This window comes from Pelobates fuscus, chromosome 1, assembly GCF_036172605.1.
Source record: "Pelobates fuscus isolate aPelFus1 chromosome 1, aPelFus1.pri, whole genome shotgun sequence".
Taxonomy (NCBI): domain Eukaryota; kingdom Metazoa; phylum Chordata; class Amphibia; order Anura; family Pelobatidae; genus Pelobates; species Pelobates fuscus.
Genome location: NC_086317.1, coordinates 441,378,259 through 441,399,035, shown reverse-complemented (window position 1 = coordinate 441,399,035; position 20,777 = coordinate 441,378,259). Strand labels below are relative to the sequence as shown.

At 40.0% G+C, this 20,777-nt stretch overlaps 1 protein-coding gene across 1 annotated transcript in view; it reads right to left on the bottom strand.

Moving 5' to 3' along the window:
• The window catches only part of MICU2 (mitochondrial calcium uptake 2), a 284,103-nt gene that overhangs the window by 30,700 nt on the left and 232,626 nt on the right, over positions 1-20,777 (bottom strand). The window lies entirely within an intron of this gene.

The following is a 20,777-nucleotide window of genomic DNA, read 5'->3' as shown; positions in this document are numbered from 1 at the left end:
CCTATACAGCTTGGAGTAAGACAACATGCATAAAGAGGATGATGTGGTCAAAATACTCATTTGCCTAATAATTCTGCACTCCCTGTATATGCCACTCACTTATAGTTGCAATAGTGTCAAAAAGGCATATTGCTACAATTTGTCGTTTTGCTGCAGGTTGACATTACTATATTACGGCTGCATTCCCTATCCTCGGTTTCTCTTTTCCCCGATGCGCCCGTGGATAGGGGAACTAAGAATTGTAATATTGATTGCTACCTCCGTTCACTTCTATGTTCTGTCAGAATCTTTACATATTTAGGAATGACACCCTGGCAGAACAAAGGAAGTATACAATGAACACTGTCTAGTTAAGAGTCCCGGCCTCCTACGGGGTTATGTAAATTTGTTTAGATTCATTATAGAGTAGTAGAGGGCATTTCAATTCCCCTCTTATCATTAGGAATCTCTTAGCTTTATCAAAAGCAGAGACTCTTTCTTATACATTTCCTTCCTAGCGAACTACTTCTTTTTGAAGGTGGTATCAGTCTATGTGTGTTAGTTATTTTATACTAGAATCTATTAAAAGTTACATTTTATTTATTTTGGGTTTATATTTCCACTTTACAGTACATACCTGGAATTTATCCCCCTTCTTTATACTCCTGACTTAGATAGCTGACATTTGGAATTTAATTCAATAGGAGTGGTCCCCCAACAGGAGACAGACCCACCGTTAATATTGATTTCTTTGATTACGTGATTCATATCAGTGGGCCACCCTTTTACCCTGCTTTACCAGACACTGCTGTTAGGCAGGGCCAGATTAAGAGCCCAGTGGGCCTGGTGCTGACAATTATGATGGGCCTAATTACAAAATCTTATTGACCAAAAACACTAAAACAGTCCTACCTCCTAAACGTCATGTATCTGATGGAGATGATGCTGGAGGGAAACTCATAGGATGCAGCTATGAGAAAACACATACTGTTGCAGATGGTATCAGGGCTGTCCTAAAAGACTAATATTATTGCAATTCGTGTGTTATTTTTTTTCCTATGGTTAAAATGTATGTGGGATTCGTATAATTGTTCGGTAGTTTCCATCCGTACACCATACGTTGTAAACTACAGAACCAATAGACCACCCCAGAGAAAAGTGTGTACCTTATTAATCGTTCACACTTCTCTAACAGCAGGTTAATCGGTATTTTAGTGCTGTATCTGGGTGGCTGCTGTTCGGTATACGAACACGTGGCGGCCATCTTACGCACGGAAATCTCAGCGGTGTTTGGTCGTCGAGTGTCTGGAACTCAAATCGGACACTCGATTACCCGAACACCGCTGAGACCTCCATGGCTCCGTAACTCCCGAACGGGAAGGCTAATCAGTCTCCCGTTCGGTAGTTTCAAAGTACCGAACAAGGGGGTTCATACAAATCCAAGATTAATCGTGGATGGCAGTATTTGATGTGTATTTTACCTCCCGAACGAAGAGGTGCGGTCAGTCAAATTACACCCTCCACCTAACTCCCGAACCCCTGGACCGATCTGGGTGATTTTTGGATATGTTAGTCACCCAGATCAGGGCTACCAGGGGGTAACCCCAGGATTATTATAACTGCTTGTTTTGGGGTACATTCAGAACTGGGGGAAAACTACAGTATGTGTAATGGGACTAAGTGTCATACTGAGGGGAGGAGATGTGTGGGAGGTAACGGTTATACTATTGGATGCTGTCCTAATTAATGTGAATCCCTCCCTTGCATGGGAGAATGCTTTATAAGGAGACTGTGTGGATTAAAAGTCAGTTCTGCTCCTGATGCTGTGTGTCGTCCAGTCATTGGGATCTGTATGGGGATATTCGTGAATTACTTTATTTGCTGGAATTACTGCTTCATGGTGTTTTTACTACTTGTTCCTGAGCCTCACTGGGATCTATAGTGGAGTTAACCTGTGGAATATCAGGCCTCCACTACACATACCCTATGCTAATCTCACGCTTTCAAGTAAACCCATACCCCCTAACAGCAGTGTCCAGGAAATAAGGAAGTCTATGGATGGGGTAAAAGGGCGGGCCACTTACACAAATCACATAACCAGAACTGCCGAAAGGGACGAACATACACAAAAATGGGGCATTTCTGTGTCCCCATGTCACTAGGACACTAGGGGACATTGAGAGACTTGGGACACTGGGAGACCTGGGGACACTGAGATACTAGGGAACAATGGGAGACCTGGGGACACAGACTCTTGGGGACAATAGGAGACATGGGGACATTGGGTGACTGAGACATGAGGGGACACTGGGAGACATGGGGCACTGAGACAATGTGATACATAGGTGACACTGTGATATATAGGGAACACTGGAGACTTGATAAAGACCTTGGTACAGGTCAAAACGTTGCAGTATCCAATAAACCAACTTAAATCTATCACAGTGAGTGCCTGAGATTTTTTTATGTTATACTAGGGGACACTGAGACACTTGGGGGCACTGTGAGAAATGGGGACACAAAGAGACTAGGGGACACTGAGACAGTGTGGATACTAAGACACTGCAGACACTGAGAGACACCAGGGACACTGGGAGAGATGGACCACTGAGACACTCTGATACATAGGGGACACTGGAGACTTGATAAAGACCTGGATACAGGTCAAAACGTTACGGTGTCAAATAAACCTACTTAAATCTATCACAGTGAGTGCCTGAGATTTTTTCTTTTATACTAGGGGACACTGAGACACTAGGAGACATGGGGACACTGGGAGACATTGGGACACTGAGAGACTAGGAAACACTGAGACATTAGGGACACTGGCACACTACGGACATTAAGAGACACCAGGGACACTGGGAGACATGGGGATACTGAGATACTAGGGACACTGGCTGGGAGACATGGGGACACTGGGAGTCTCCCAGGTCTCAAAGTCGCCCAGTGTCCCCATCTCTCCCTGTGTCCCTCAGTGTCCCCATGTCTCTCAGTGTCCCCTAGTGTCTCAGTGTCTTCATGCTGCTCAGTGTCCCAGAGTGTTTGTATCCCCATGTCTCCCAGTGTCCTTTAGTCTTTGTCCCCATGTATCCCAGTGTCCCGATGTCACTAGGACACTGGGGGACACTTAGAGACATTGGGACACTGGGAGACATGGGGGCACAGACACTAGGGACACTGAGAGACACCAGGGACATTGGGGGACATGAGGACACAGAGACTAGGGGCCACTGGGAGACATGGGGCCACTGTGTCCCTAGTGTCTCAGGGTCCCCATGTTCCCCAGTGTCCCTATGTCTCAACGTCCCCAAGTCTCTAACCGTCCCCAAGTCTCTCACCGTCCCCATGTCTTGCAGGCCCGGAGCAGCTGTCTGGCCTCTCTGTGCAGAGCTGCTCCCCCACGGATCAGTGAGTAGAGAGAGGCAGGGAGGGAGATGCTGTAACTTCTTATCCCTGCCTCTCTCCACATAAACAGCGATCCCTACTGGCCGGTGCTGGTATTGCAGAATAATCTCTGTTTATACTCTGTTTATACTCTGTTTATTACTACAATACTGGCACCGGCTAGGCGGCCTCAAATACCTGAGAAATATTTCTGAGAAATACCTGCCAACCATAAGAAATACATGAGCAATACCTGGCAACCCTAAGAGTAGTGAGTAAAAAAAAAAAAAAAAAAATTAAAAAAAAAAAAAGTTTTTTTTTTTTTTTAATTAATGGGCCTGTCCCATGGGCCTGGGCCTGGAGCTGCAGCTCCATCAGCCCCTATGTTAATCCGGCCCTGCTGTTAGGGGGTATTGATTTATTTGAAAGATGAAAGCGAGAGATTAGCATAGGGTATTTGTTTTGTGATAGCTATATCCTGTGAGTTTCCCACCACCTCCACCAGATACATGACGCTTGGGAGGTATAATTGTTTTAGTGTTTTCTGTCGATTAGATTCTGTAATGAGGCCTATCACAATTGTCAGCACCAGGCCCAATGGGCGCTTATTTTGGGCCTGCCCATATGCATGTTTAGACCGATAATATGGGTATTCATCAAGGTACAGATTAAAGTTCCCTGGGTATCAGGCTTATGCTATAAAAAAAAATAACAAGAGACACACAAAAAAAACTATAACCCCCCCCTCCCCAAAAAACAAAACAAAAAAAAAACAGTAAGATTTTTAAATCATCACTATAGAATTTCCAATGCTCTTTAACTAAATAATCTTTGTTTATTGCAATTTATTCAACAGGTATTAATTTTATAAAACACAAGCATTAGCAAGTAGAATATCCCACATTTTTACTAGCCCCTTAAGGACACATGAAAGAAATGATCAGTCATGTTGGCGTTGTAAAGCTGCGTCCTTAAGAGGTTAAACTATCTAAACTTGCTTTATGGCCTCCAAAAGTATAATATATTACACAGAGAGTGTAAACTTTATTTATAATTAACTTTGCGTGTGTTAGGATTTATACCAGTGTGTTATGACTTACTGCTCTTTATCTCCTATTCCTGCAACTGGGAGTCAAGGAATGTTAAACTTTAATACCCTTTGACAAATCTTGGGTACATAATGAACCTGTGCATTATGGTGATCCCACCAAGGAAACTAACACAACATCTTATTGCACGCTAGCATGACAAACGCTATTAGCATATACTCTCTGTGAGAATTAAATAAAAACACTATACACATTCTAACACATTCCAGAAGGAGGAGACGCTGACTTAAAGAACATGATCCGCAATGAGGTAAAGTCTACAACAGCCTTGCATGTCAAGCTACTGGATGAACAGAGCGGTCATGGAAAAGGAATTTGAAAGCCGCAGTTTTGCTGAATGACTTCAGAATCCACATTTCGTTTGCTCGCCACTGTTCAACATAAGCGGCTGTGATATGGAGTGATTCATAGCTATGTTTGTTTATCCTGTTGTAACTCGGTACAGCATGCAAAGATGTCTTTACACCCTTTGAGGTCCAGGGAAATAGGCAATGCATAGGACTGTACAACTTTCTAGCACTCAAAGTCATCAATGTAGAACTTTCCTCCACTTATCAAATATCTTCTATCTGGTCATCAACAGGAGAACTTAGTTGGATTTTGCAGATAACAGAGTAGCCTAGCAGTTTACTCCAATGATAACAGCATGTATCTCAATTAGATAAAGGGAAATGCTTTTTACATACACGAACTGGTTCACCACTAAAACATTTTCAATAAATCAGGAATTGTGGAGAATTGATGAGGGAATTCCCAATTTTAGGTCATAATTGAAGACATGGAAAAATACTTAAAGTTATTTTAAACCCAACCATTTCCAAATTCCTTTGTCAATTCTCCACAATCCCCACATTAATGATTAAACACCACTGTATTTAAAAATGTCTTTATTTTATTAAAATGGCAAAACACTACAGAGGAAGACAGACAGAAAGGCCCACACAATGCCTTATACATTGAATCCCACTGACGAATGCAATTATGAGCAAGTATGGTCATGTGAGACCGAGGCCTAGGGTAAAGAACTTGCTGGGCGTAGTTCTGCAGAGAATATTCACTGCATCTTTATCTGATATGTCATATAATAGAAATAGTTGGTTCACTTAGGACAAATTTATCTTGCAGATAGAACCCAGTCTTTTGAAATTAACATTCCTTACAATAGTGCGTAAGGTTGACAGAAGGATAATTCAAGATAAAATGATGTAAAGTACTTAACATGTGCATAAATGCAATACAATTTATAAAGAATAATAATGTCTAAATAACTAACAAAACATGCCCTTAATAGTGTATGCATTTGTCATCTATTTAGGAATAAGATATAGGGAGCAGAAAAACAGTAGAAAGTAGGTGTGGGTGTCTATATAGAAAAAGTAGAGACATCTGTGGAACAGCAACAAAACTAACGCTGGTGCAGCTGCTCTAGGACTCACACACTGTGGGAGCCCATGCACTTAGGTTCACCCATGTATGTGTGTCAGTATATGCATGTGTGTGACTGTATCAGCATGTGTCTTTATGTGTCAGTGTGTCTGCATGTGTGTACCCATGTGTGTGTCTATATGTATGTGTGTCAGTGTTTGTATCTGGTTCTCTGCGTATCTGCATGTATGTCAGTACGTGTATCTGTATTTGCATGAGTGTAGCTGTGCGTGCATGCATATCGCAAACACTACATACAAAACACAACACTGCATTAAAACGACAACACTGCCTACAAATACACCTCACTATTTAAAACATTATATATAAAAATACTGCTGCAGTCAAAAACCAACACTACACACAAATGCTTGCCTGCATTCAGACACAAACAGGCAAGCATCAACACTGCCTACAAACACACCGCTGTAATAAAACTACTGCATTCAAAAACCAACACTACACACAAATGCTTGCCTGCATTCAGACACAAACAGTACATAAATACAAACCCCTTCATTCAAACATCAACACTGCCTACAAACACACCACTGTAATAAAACTACTGCATTCAAAAACCAACACTACACACAAATGCAAACCAGCATTCAAAAGTCAACACTACATACAAACACACCCCTAGATTCACTCACACAAACTCCATACATAAACATGCTTACATTCAAACACTAAAACACACAAACACAGTACAGTGCTAAATAAGACTCTGCAAGGATAGGCAATGGTATATTCCTAGCTGGAAACGCATATTGGGAGTTGTACGACAGATGGAGATCTACCTTTTGGCCACCTTGTGATAGCGGGGCCCAAACAAATTCTTGCATCAGGGCCCTCTCTATGTTAGTTTTGTCACTGCTGTGGAGGCAGAAAGGGATCATGTGTCTCAGGTCAGGAAACAGAGGATAGGCAAGCCTATCCTAAGCTATATAGGAAATGTTTCACATGAGGCTGCCGTCTGCATTATCTATTTTGCATGTGGATGCCCAATGAGGCATGCAGTGGACACTAGTTTTATTTTTCAAGCCTGGGCATGAAATAAAGAGGGAACATGGTCATGGAGTGACAAATTCACAAATCTAGGGAGGCAACTATTGCAAGAAGAGCCTGGGATAGCAGACAAGCAGTGCTACCTTGTTGTACTGTGCGGACAAATGGTGCTTTGTATAATAAACTCAATTTAACAGACATTGGGAAAGACACGTATAGGAAATGTGGCTTAGAGTGTTCATTTTACTAAGCAGGTATAATGGATTATGAATTAATTGACCATTAAATGATCATATGGATATACGGATGATGATTATTTTCCATATTACAGTCTATCAGTTTTGGGAGACACGGCAGTGAACTAGCTGTTATGGTTATTTGTTCAGTTGTATATGGAGGATTGGTTTGTTTAGCAAGTCTGTGTGTGTGGTCTGCTAAGACTCCTGGTTCATCTGTCTATTATATGGATGATGATAGCTAGACAGGAGTTTAACATTTCAGTAAATGCATGCCCATCCCAGGTATATTGCACTCTTAGGTAATCAATCAGAAACAAACTTTACAGAGACGATAAGCCATGTTTTGGTGTGCACTGGTCAAAGTTGCAAATTAGACTGCTCGTATTTTTGTGTGGCCTACTGACAAAGTGCAGGATTCCACGCTTACAAGAAAAGAATCCCGGCATTGGGTGCTAAGACAACAGCATTGCGCAAGGTAAACAAGTTCTGACAGCGCTTCCATCAGATGATATCAGTAATGGTATAGGTGCAGTTCATGGGATATCTGTGAATCTTTTCTCTCAGATGATTCTGCTGGGATAACGGATTCCATTTTTTGGGCCATGTATGGGTTGGGTAAAATGACCATTAAATAAGGTGTTACATTTGAGACACTAAACAGAAGTATCAGGTGGATTTCAATTTGTGCTTGAATCGGATTCAAATGCTGCATTAACTATATTATATAAAGTGCTGAGTGCTGGTTTTCATAGATTTTGTGGTGAAGACAAATGTTCAGATGGAATTGTATATTATTCATCCAGATAAAAGGAAAGGGTTATTGACTAAAGTGAAAGCTGACAGGCAATCAAAATGTATTTGACTAAAATAGCTGAAATGAAAGTACGGTATTACACTTTTTTCAATTTGCTATTTTGGCCCAAAACATTTGAATAAAGTACAAGACTGAATTCTGTTACATATACAAATATGGATATGAAACAAATACACATGGCCATTATACCCTTTAAATGTCCACTATGAACATATTTTAATGAACACATTATCATTGAAATTTGATAAACAACTACAGGAAAAGCTTTGGATTGGCTGAGATCATTAACACTGATGATCTCAGCCAAAGAGGTGGAGCTAGACAGATGAGATTGGCACAACAAGGGTCGAAAGTTAAAGGCACTCTATAGTCACTAGAACAACTACAGCTTATTGAATTTGTTCTGGTGAGTAGAATCATTACCTTCAGGCTTTTTGCTGTAAACACCGTCTTTTCAGAGAAAATGCAGTGTTTACATTACAGCCTATTGATAACTTTACTGGCCACTCCTCAGATGGCTGTTGGAGATCCTTCCTGGGTAATGGCTGCCTAAAATGCATCCAAATATTCAGTGTCTCCTCCCTCTGCATGCAGACACTGAACTTTCCTCATAGAGATGATTTGATTCAATGTATCTCTATGAGGAGATGCTGATTGGCCAGGGCTGTGTTTGAATCATGCTGGCTCTGCCCCTGGTCTGCCTCTTTGTCAGTCTCAGCCAATCCTATGGGGAAGCACTGTGATTGGATCAGGCCTGATGATGTCAACAGACTGCTTGTATTTCTGAGGAAAACAGCATGCAGAGTTACAGCTTCAGGCTGGAATACAATAAGATTATTTATGGAGGCTTGAAGGGCCCAGGGGGGCTAGATGGTGGTTTTAACACTATAGGGTCAGGAATACTTGTTTATGTTCCAGACCCTATAGTGATCCTTTAAGTAAATCACCCTTTTTAACCCTTTCAGCACTGTCTCAGTAACCTAAATGGTGACTAGGGCACAATAGTGTTAGGAATATATTATAAAAATATATTTGTCTTTCTAACGTTATAGTGTTGCAACATCAGCTTATTGAGCTTTGTAGATTTCTAACTTCGGCAGAATTACATCCAGAAATTGATTAATACATTTTGGAGTGACTGTGTTGAAAACAAACAAAACACAACCCCAGCTGTTGAACAGTAACCATTAACAAACAAAAATAAGTGCGGTTTGGGAAACACCAATGTTTGTGTTCCACTGCCAACTTCAGAAACAAAGCTAAAATTTGTTCTAAGGCATTATCACTGTAATAAAGTAAAAAATAAAAAATGCAATGTGGTGGAGAAAGGAGAAAAAACATTTACATTGCAAAGTTAAATCCACCTCTAGTGGCTGTCACTATAGACATTCTCGATGCACTAATAGGATAGCACTGACTTCATGCTTCCCTATGGGAAAGGATTGATACAATGTGCTTCCTGCGCATGAGCATCAGGTCCCTCTATGAGGAGCACTGGATTGGACCATGAAGACATGCACCCTCCGGGACATGGCTGGAGGAGAAGAGGTAAGCAGTGTCAAAGGGAGCCTTGCAGCTTTAAAAAGGTAATTAACTAGGGGCAGGACACTAAATTATTAGGCATACAGGTTTGTATTCCTAAAGCTTCATGGATCCATTAAGTCTTTTCATAAAATAAATACAAACTCTTGCAACAAGAAAATAAAATAAAAAAATAGCTTCCAGATTAAGAAACATAAAATGCAATGTGCAGGCTTCAATACCGTTTTCTAAAACACCTTGAGACTCAGATTAATTGTGTTACTCACCCCTCCTCTGGCACTCAGTGGGTTAACAAATACACAGGAGTAATGGTACAAATGTTGCTGGCAATATTCACAAGTAAATGGGCCTCTTATCAACAAGCAATTGGATAACTAGGTGTAAAGGAATCTGTGCATGCCAACAGTAGTTCTGACCTGAGACAGGTTCTCTTCCAAAATGGATTAGACTGAGGATTTATGGTTTGTTAGTTATGCAAGGCACATAACGCTCATTAGATAATGTTTCTATGACTAAGGAGGTTTTCCTTCTAGCCCTCAAATTACATATGCGCCTACGTGTAGCGATGGGTTTTATCTAGACATACACTTAGTAATTTGTGGAACCGCAGCATGTTGCCTAGATTAAGGCCTATCTGCTGACAAAGTTTTCAAGTTGATCTCACTTGAGAAGAACGGTTTTTGATAATGACATGTACCATATGCCAAGAACATGCATACTTCGCTGTACGTGGTATAAATAATCTTTCACTAATTAGGTGAGCTGCCAGTTAATATGAGAGTTTGGGACTGTATCAGGATTGCTGGTTAAACTCCTCCAGTGCACTGTAGCTCCAGAGCATTGTTGCATGAATGAGGGGTGCTAGAATTACATTCTCTTTGACATACCTAGTTAAACATGTAATATATTGGCAGTTCACGTTAACAATACAGAAGAGACGGCACCTCAAGAAAGGTTTTCAAATGAGACAAATACTTCAAACGGCAAAAAGCTCCAGAAGCATATATGCAGAGTGGCAAATAAAATATAATAAAAACACAATGAAAACAAAATAAGTCCTACGCATTTCGTCCAATGGGACTTCTTTAGGGATCAGGGAAAATAAGATAAAAACACAAAAACAAAATAAAGAGTCCAAGTGTTTTGTCTGATGGGACGCGAATGACTTATTATTTTGTTTTTATTTTATTTGCCACTCTGCATATATACTTCTAGAGCTTCTTGCGGTTTGCTGAAGTCTAGATATCACGCTGGTTGGGGAAATATGCTTTTTTCATTTGGAATCTTGTAACTGCAATATTGTCAAATATTTTTTTTTTTTTTGAATACCATCTGCACTATATTCTCTCTATTTTGCCATTTTGAGTGATCAGGAAGATTCTCCTATTTTTTGCAGTTATGTGATTTTTTGTAAATTATATACAGGTTGTGTGTATATATATATATATATATATATATATATATATATATATATATATATATATTTAACTTTTTGGTGATATTTTACACGGTTTCCCTTTTTTTCTGTTTTTCTTGCATTATTTCCATCAAGGGTTTATTTGTGTTTAGAGTATATAGTGATTGTTTTTCTGTTTAATGCTATACTATGTTCCCAGCAGTTCATCCACCATGTGCTGCTTGGGCTAATGAGGAAGCATTAGCCTTAGCAGCAATGGGCACATGTGATTGGTTACAGTTAGAATGAAGTGTGTAATCTCTGCCTTAGCCATACCTCCAATGTTAGAGGAGCAATATGGGAAGCCAGGGACCCTCAGTGTTGAAACTGCTCGGAACCCCAGGCATTATAACCAGAGCAGCAATCAGTGGCTCCTTACAGAGCTCAAGGTCTGGGCCACCTGGGCTTGCCCTGAGACCACTCACAGTACCCTCCCATAGTCCACCCACAAGGATGAGTAAAGTGGATGGAGTGTGTGTGTGTGTGTATGTATAGTGAATGCAGAATGTGTGTAATGTGGATGCAGTGTGTGGTGTGGTGTGGGTGTGTGTGTGGGTGTGTGAGCAGTTTTTTAATTTATTTTTCATTTATAGCTACATTTATTCCCCCCTCCCTGCCTCTTACCTGTAGCTGGGAATGGGGGACACTAGATTATGTGGTGGTCCTGTGGTACAGCAGGTTGTACAGTGAAGAGGGGGCCCAGGAGTCTCCTCCTTCCACCTCAGGCAGACGCACTCTCTCTAGCAAGCCCGGCATAAGCACTGTGCAGACTGTAGCCGTGGCTTGCGAGAGGACCTGTCTGAGAAGGAACCTGGAGTCTCCTTTGAACAACTGTTTACTAGAGAAGCATCAGCAGGGATATAGATATATAGTGATACTTGATAAATTTCAAGGGTGTATCTATGTGTGTGTATGTTTCAAAGGATAGTATAACCATTTCATCTCATTGAATTGGTTATAATGGGACCCAAGCCTGTGCCCTATACCCACAATGTGAGTGTGCACGTGTTTATATAGTGCGATACTTTAGAGATATACATCTCTCTCAAGTATTGCACTCTACACACACACACACACACACTGGGGATGTAAGGCCCATACAGCTGTATTGGCTGTACCCTCCTGATATTGGCCCTGATTATAACCAATTAAATGAGATGAAATTATTATTCTGCCTACATTGTCTCTTGACACATACACACGGATACACACACTGACACATACACACATGGATACACACACTGACACATACACACATGGATTCACACACTGACACATACACACATGGATACACACACTGACACATACACACATGGATACACACACTGACACATACACACATGGATACACACATGGATTCACACACTGACACATACACACATGGATACACACACTGACACATACACACATGGATACACACACTGACACATACACACATGGATACACACACTGACACATACACACATGGATACACACACTGACACATACAAGTTATGTTGTTAGCCACCCTCCTGTCAACATACCTTTTGTGTGCATGAGGGTGACTTGATTTTTCTGGTGTTCTTTTTGGATATAGGGGATGGGTAAGCAAAAATTAAAAAATGATGGGAAGGGACAGTTGCCTTTTAAGTAGCTGTGAATGATTTCCAATTATAATTTGTGTGAGGATTTCTTAGCATTTTGTAGAACTTTATGTGTCCCTTCATCTGCAGCACTATTAAGTAATGCATGTTCCAGGCTGTGTGCCTCCATTTATTACATTGAAATACTAATAATATAGGGGCCAACATAAAGGCACGCACTTCACTGCCACAACAGCTCAACCCCAGAAGCTTAAACACACACACGGTGTGTTCTCTGCTTATGGTTCTCTTTCACTGGTAGCATTGCGGCATTCTTTGAACACAGCAAACCGTAGGAAACATGAAGAGAGATTTTGTTTTGGGGGTGGAAGGGGAGCCTTTGGGATTTCAACAGAACTTTTCTTATGACATCTAAATAGGCTCTGTCTTTTATCCAGCTCAAGAGGTAAGATGAAAGATGAGGATCCTTCCATGAGACTTAATACTAATGGTTATTTAGCTTTCAGCATGTTTAGTAACCCTAATCCATTCGTCTAGCGTGTGTGGCAAGCTTACTGCATGCGTGTCATGTGCAGTATTGTATAGCCTAAAAGGTTGTTTAAAAAAAAAAAAATTATATATATATATATATATATCCATAATTTTATCTATATTCAAAGCTGGAACTGGACATTAGATCTATGTTGGCACTAAAAAAACAAAAACAAAACAAAATCTTAAAAAAACCAGCATAATTTGTATTACAAGCACGTGAAATATTGTATATAACTATTGTATACATGGCTCAGTGGTCAACTCTCCTGCTGTAGCACTGCAAATTTAAACAAGTCCAACTCAACTTTGTTAAGCTGGATGATAAGTATAATAACGATAATATAAAGAAGGCCAAAACATGCTTGAAAATAAGCAAAATGAACCCTTCCTCGTTACATTCAAAGCCATAAATTAATCTCGCAGACCGCTCATCATTAAAATTCTGTGAGGGTTCCAATACGTAAACTTATTTCTATCTGGCTTTAGTTTTGCATCTCAAAAAAAAAAAAATGATTCTTTATCATATATTTCCATGTTACCATCTAATATACTCCTAGATCACTACTCTATAACCCCTTACGTGCCAGGATTCAGAACACATTTTTTATTTCCGTTTTTTTAAGCTTGAAACAAAGAGGAGCAAACCAGCCTTGGCTTGCATGGATTACTTTTCTGGCAAGTCTCTAAATGAACTCTCTATATGAAGTTAGGACTTAAAGAATTTAAGGCTGTGAAAGCGTGTCTACGGTATTAAAGTTATATTTGTGGATCTAGCTCTGTAAATGACTCAAACGTTCCCCTGCCTTTTGTGTTGTTCGGAAATCTTGGCCGATCAGCAGTGTAGTCTTGTAATAACACCTTTAAATTGGAGCAGCCCTTAGCAGCACAAGGGAGCTGCTCTAAACAGAGCTCTTCAAGATATTGATGGGAAGACGACACATATAAACAATGCCTATCTTGGCTTATCATAGATGACAAAGCCTATCCCTGCATTTATAATAAATATGCACCAACTTGTTTGCAAGATTCTCTTTATCAGCTGAAATTCCAAGGTGGGATTGGCATATTTTCAAGCACAATGTTTGTGGGAGTAGCAGCTCAGTTTTAAACTGCACAGAACACAACCTTCTTTGACAGTAGGAATAAAAAAAATAAAAATATCTAAAAAAAATAAAAGCGCTTTCTGTGAAGCTCAGGGAAATTTACACAACTACAAAGACTATAACCTTAAATGAACGCACATTCTTTGGTTTTCCAGAAAAAAAGATAGGTACTACTGCAAATTTAATTTATTCCCACAAATATCTTAATCTGTTTTCTTAAGCTTGTAACTTTAGTAGATATTTGTAAGAAGGCGTCAAAGGCATTTAATATCACATTTACTAGTTTTAAACGACATCGCACTTCCTGCTTGACAGCGGAAAATTAGCGAAAAATCCCTGCCTTACTGAATAAGTCATTTGTGATTTACTTCCCAAAACTCTGAGAATAATCCGTGCCCTGCTAGTTTAAATAAAGGACAAGTTATTAATATCTGTGCTGTAATACGATGGGATTGAATGCAGAGAGATAAAAGAGTCAATAACTACAGCTGTTATAGGCCCAAACTCCCACTAATATTGGGCTATATTAATATCCTGGTGTGGACTTGAAATTAGGTTTGTGGTTAAACCATGCATTACAGCGAATACTGTACGGGCACCAGCAATCACAGTGCATTGAGGAATTTGAAGACATGATCTGCTGGAAAAAAAAGAAAATCTACGTACACACAAACACTATATGTATAGGTCACGCAGACAACACACAAACACACACAGTCAATACATTGTTAAATACAAATCTACACATCAATCAAGCCATAAGACTTGCTTTTCCCACAGTACTCTCACATTTGCAGTGATCTTACTACCGCAATTGACTCTGGGTGGGCATATGCAAATTGGTTCAAAATAAATATATATATATAAATAAAAAATATCAAATGTTTTGCCTCGTTATTCCATTTTAAACATGGATTACTTGGAGTCTGTGTTTGCTGTATACAACAGCTGTGATGCAAAGCCAGTGAATCTATCTCTCTCTCTCTTTTTTTTTTTATATATATATATATATATATATATATATATAAAAATATATATTTATATATTCTAACAAAAAAGCAGATTATATATAAAATTTAATTTTTTTAAAAAAGTTATAGGAACGATGTAAACGCTGCAGTGAAATAAAGCAATTTTATGGGTTCTGTGTGTCAATATATATATATATATATATATAATCTGTCTCTTTGCTCCCACAACCTATGGTAAAAATGAATTTGGAAAGAACAGCTGCTAGTCTAGAGGGGAAGTATTAATTTTAATTCTCTGGACAAATAAAAACGAGGGAACACGCTATTATCCACAAAATAACTAAGGTTCAACGCTACATCTAAGGCAGGTTCTAAATAAAACCAATATATTTCATTGCTTCCCAAAATAAAAAGCTGAAGCATGCTGTAGGAAAATTAGAAACACAGTGAGGTAGTGCAACTGTGTTAACATCTGTTTTTTAAATAGTACACATCAAGGAAGCATTATATTTTTAGAATTTCTTTAGCACATTACTAATACAATCAATGACATTGTTCATATTTTTTTTTTTTTTTTTTTTTAAACAGATGTATGACATTTGTGTGCTATATTTAGAATCAAATAGGCCTAATCCGTCCGTATAACTCCAATGATTATTCGTCATTCGGGAGTAGGTATTAATTGCACATATAAAGAATGTGGCATTTACGCCGCGCCTTCCATTCTTGCTACACGCTGCCCAAAGAGGCTAGAATCCCGGCCAGTGGAATTTTTGTGTTTTCTATTAGATCAAAAGGTCTTGTAAACACTGCCACATAGACAAAACCCCTTCAAATTCCTCTCTTAACAATCATAGGTCATAGAAAATGACTTGCATCGAAATGTCCCAATTTACTTCAAATGTTTACCTAGCTGTCTGTCCGATAGAAGATATGGAAACTTTATGGGTTGATGTTCACTTTTGCACTAGTCTGAAGATCATCATTTACATTTTGTGCAAAGTAAAGTTAAAGAAAACACAGCAACACGTGAAGTCCCACACATTTATTGACAGCTGGGGCTATAGTGCTACTGGTGTTAACTAAGCAGGTCAATGCTTTATAACATGTTGAGTTAGATCAGCACGGACCAGGGACTGCTTCAGGCAATGAGCATTCTCTTATTTGCCATGGAGACGAACAGGCCTGAACACTTGGCAGCAATTCTATTACACAGATACTGAATAGTATTGTTGCCTAAATGTAATATTGTAAATCGCTACGGAATCGGTTGGCGCTATATAAACGGCAACAATAATAATAATAATAAATTGATAGCATCTACAATGTGGCTGCTATCAGTTTACGGACAAAGGTTTACAGTTTTGTGAGTGAGTCAGACTCATTTCTCAGTTTTGGGGCCAGTTCCTCCAATTGTGGGGAATACTCCTTCCTATAGGATGTAAAAACCTTGTTATAGCCTGCCCAATACCAGTGGACTTTGTGCATAGACTGGCATGACATGCTTGGGACGAGGCCTTTAGAGGGGCTTCAGAGGGCATGGAGTGCTCATGCTTATTGATATGACCCCCCTCAACTCAGAAGAAACCTCAATTCTACTGACCTCCAGCAGCTGTCAGCTGATTTTGATTCACAACTGCTATCCAACCCTTCCCTCTCCTCTCCTGTCCCTCACTGGTCATTTCCACATATAACACTACACTCACCTCTGCTTTGAACACTGGAGCCCCACTCCAAACATGCACCTCGAGGAGGACACGCCCCCAACCATGGCATACTAAATCAACACGCTACCTGCAAAGATGCTCCCGTTGTGCTGAACGCTCCTGGAGGAAGTCTCGCACCCAGGCAGACTATCTCCATTAAAGGATTCATATTGTGTTCATACAGTGCAGCCCTTGCCTTCACCAAACAGTCATACTTTTTTTCTTAGTTCATGTTCCCGCAATCCCAGGCATATCTTTGACACCTTTAATTCTCTTCTTTGCCCTGCTGTGGCCACCTCCCAAACTAACCTTACAGCCGATAGCTTTGCATGTTACTTTACCAACAAGATTGAACAGCTAAGAAAATAATTCTCCCCACCTTGCCAATCTCTTTCACAACCACATGTAGATCATGCCTTTTCTACCCTTTAGATTTTCTCCCTGGCTACTGAACTAGAGGTGGCTGCAGTTCTCCTTTCATCTCGCCCCACCACTTACCCGCTCGATCCTATCCCATTTCACCTCATCAGATCTCTCTGCCCTTGTCTTGCGCCTTCCTTAACACACATCTTCAACTGCTCTCTCTCTTCTGGCGTTGTCCCTGACCTTAAACATGCTACTGTAGTACCTATCCTGAAATAACCCTCTCTCGACCTGTCCTCCCCCTTTATCGTCCCATAACCCTGCTCCCTTTCTTCTCAAAGCTTCTGGAAAGATTCGTATTTACCCGTATGTCTCACTTCCTCAATTCCAACTTTCTCCTTGAACCTCTTCAATCTGGCTTCCGCCCTCTCCACTCTACTGAGACTGGCCTTTTCAAAGTTACTAACTACCTAATCACAGCTAAATCCAAAGGCCACTACTTCATACCAATTCTTCTTGACCTCTCTGCTGCCTTTGACACCGTTGATCATGCTCTCCTTCATCAAACTCTTCAATCACTCGTTCTCTGTCCTCTCGTGGTTTTCCTCTTGTCTCTCCCAATGCTCATTCAGCATTTCCTTTTCTAATGATACCTCGTCCTGTCGGTTGGAGTCTCCCAAGGCTCTGTCCTTGGTCCCCTTCTATTTTCTCTTTATATTGCCTCTCTTGGCAAACTTATTACCTCTTTTGGATTCCACTACCACCTGTACACTGATGCCACCCAGATATATCTCTCCTCCCCAGACCTCGCCCCTGCCGTCCTGCAACGTGTCACTGCTTGCCTTTTTTCCCATCTCTGACTGGATGTCCTCCTGATTTCTGAAACTCAATCTCCCTAAAACTGAGCACCTTGTCTTTCCTCCTAACACTGATCCTCCTCTTTCGCTCTCCCTTCAAATTAGTGGTATCCACATAAGTCTATCCTTGCAAGCGCGCTGTCTTGGCGACATCCTTGATTCTGGCCTCACCTTTGAGCCTCACATGCAGTATGTTGCCAAATCCTGTAGAATCCATCTTAAAAACATAGCCTGCATCCGCCCCATTCTTATGCAAGATGTTACCAAGGAGCTTGTCCATGCTCTAGTAATTTCCCGCATGGAATATTGTAACCCTTTCCTAATTGGTCTTCCAAAAAGCCATATTGCCCCGCTACAGTCTGTAATGAATGCTGCCTCCAGACTGATTTTCCTCTCTAGTCGGTCCTCTCACACCTCACCCCTCTGTCAGTCCTTACATTGGCTTCCGGTATCCTACAGGAATCAATTCAAAGTGCTAGCCCACACCTATAAAGCACTGAACAATTCTAGCTCATCTTGTATCTCTTCACAGATCCATAGGTATGCCCCTCCTCTTCCATTAGCCCCCCCTGTGCTAAGCCCAGTAGTGCAGGGCTTAGCTCATTGGCTGAAAGCATCGGCTTATGGCACTGAGGCAGTGAGTTCAGCCCAGCACCACTCAGCTTAGCTCAATGCAGAGAGCTACCAGCTCTCATCGTAGAGGTGACAGGCACCAGGTGGACCCAAATTAGCAAATGGTATCACTATTTACATGGAGGGCACTTATGGTGCTGTAGTGGAATGGAGTTTTGGAGTCTTCCTTTAAGTTTGCTGACCTGCACTGTTTAGAAAGTGCAGTTCATAACATCATGAGAATATGTACACTTATCTGCAGTGAAAAGGTTAGTAATCACAGGTCATTGTGTGACTTTTACCCCTTCAAGTAATAAAAGTATTGCTGGGGCAAGGGATTGTGACTGTTAATAGAACAATAGGAGTGAACTGAAACGAAACGCGATACCAATTTTTATACAAGGTAGCATCATCAGATGCAATATGAGCCTAAGAATTATATTACGGTTTGCTAAACATTTATCTCAGACATCAGATACTTTAAGCCAAGCAAAATTAATGCAGCTATCTCATACGTCAAACAAGATCCCAATGCAGTGGCACCTTAATTACTGGGAAAAGAGGTGAAGGCCTTGTCATAGATATAAACAGCTCAAACATATAAAAGATAATATCACGTGCAGGTGGTACAGAGAAGCAAAACTAACTACCAATGTCACTTTTACTTTAAAGGGACAATAGTCACCAAAACAACTTTAGCTTAATGAAGCAGTTTTGGTCTTTAGATCATGTCACTGCAGTTTCACTGCTTGATTCTCTGCCATTTAGGAGTTAAATCAATTTGTTTATGCAGCCCTAGTCACATGTCTCTGCAAGTAAGGTACACAGCCTTACTAAACACTTCCTGTGAAGTGAGATCTAATTATTGCAGTTTTTCAGAAACTGCAATAATTACCACTGTAGGGTCAAGGGGCATGGAAAACTTAACACAGAACACTTCAATGAGTGGCCCTTTACATTTTTATACTGATTATAGCAGTTAGGTCATCATTAAATAACATCACGTGTAGACATAATAGTTTGCAATTTTAAAGAGGCAATCAAAGCACAATAACCACTATAGTGGTTATGTTGCGATAAGCCTTTGGATGCCAGCACCCTGTTTTTCGTCAAATGTGTGCTAGAGAAAGGGAAGCTGTGATGTCTATTTTGCAGGGGGAAACATTACACTTTGGTAGAAACTATTGTCTGACCGAATTAAAACGAACCTGAGAAAAGGCTGATGACATAAAGTACGCCTGTCGTGAATCTAATGCGCACCTTTTCTGGAAAAACGTTTTCAAAATTTGAATGTGCATTAGATTTGATGGCGCATTACATTTGGGGCAAAATTCGAAATTTTCTGGCGAATTGCATTTTGGCAAATTCAAAAGTGGCAAATTCACACAGGCAAATTGCTTTCCTGAAAGAGGTCTTAAGAAAGAATAGACATGTAACTCCAACCACTTGAAATACCATCCATGTTCCTTTTGTATATGGCAATAAACATTTTCATTGTAGCACAATGTTCTATAGTAGTATCTAATTGTATAAATGCACATTACATTCGCCAGCAAATACATTTTTCAGCTTCCAGGTTTCAAAAACTTGAGGTGCGCATTAGATTCGCGTAAATATGGTATTATCCAAATCAAATAGTGTGCTAATTAAATTGCCATCAAATGTATACATGAAAAAAAATAAAAATTATCTATTATTGACTGAATCTTTTGGCATTACATGTTATGTATATGTATGTGTTAAGATGATTTTTGAACGGAAAATTGACAGCCGCTGAAATACTTTGGCTTAACCACATCTGTTAATTTATTCAATAGCTTTGCGGTTCTCAAAATAGTTAGATGAATGTAAAACTAAAAATACTCTCAAATTGTTTACAATAGGATTTATTTAGTAAATGTAGGTTCGCAGTGAATTAAAAACTGAATGAGCTGTAAAAAAAACACAGCTCTTTTACCAAGCTGGTAAATGCTCATTTTAGCATTTTTGGTTTTGTTTTAACAATTCAAAACGTATTAAAGTTTTTAGTGCATGGAACATTAAGTACCAAATTTTTGCACTTTATATTAACGGCATCTCATGTTGATGG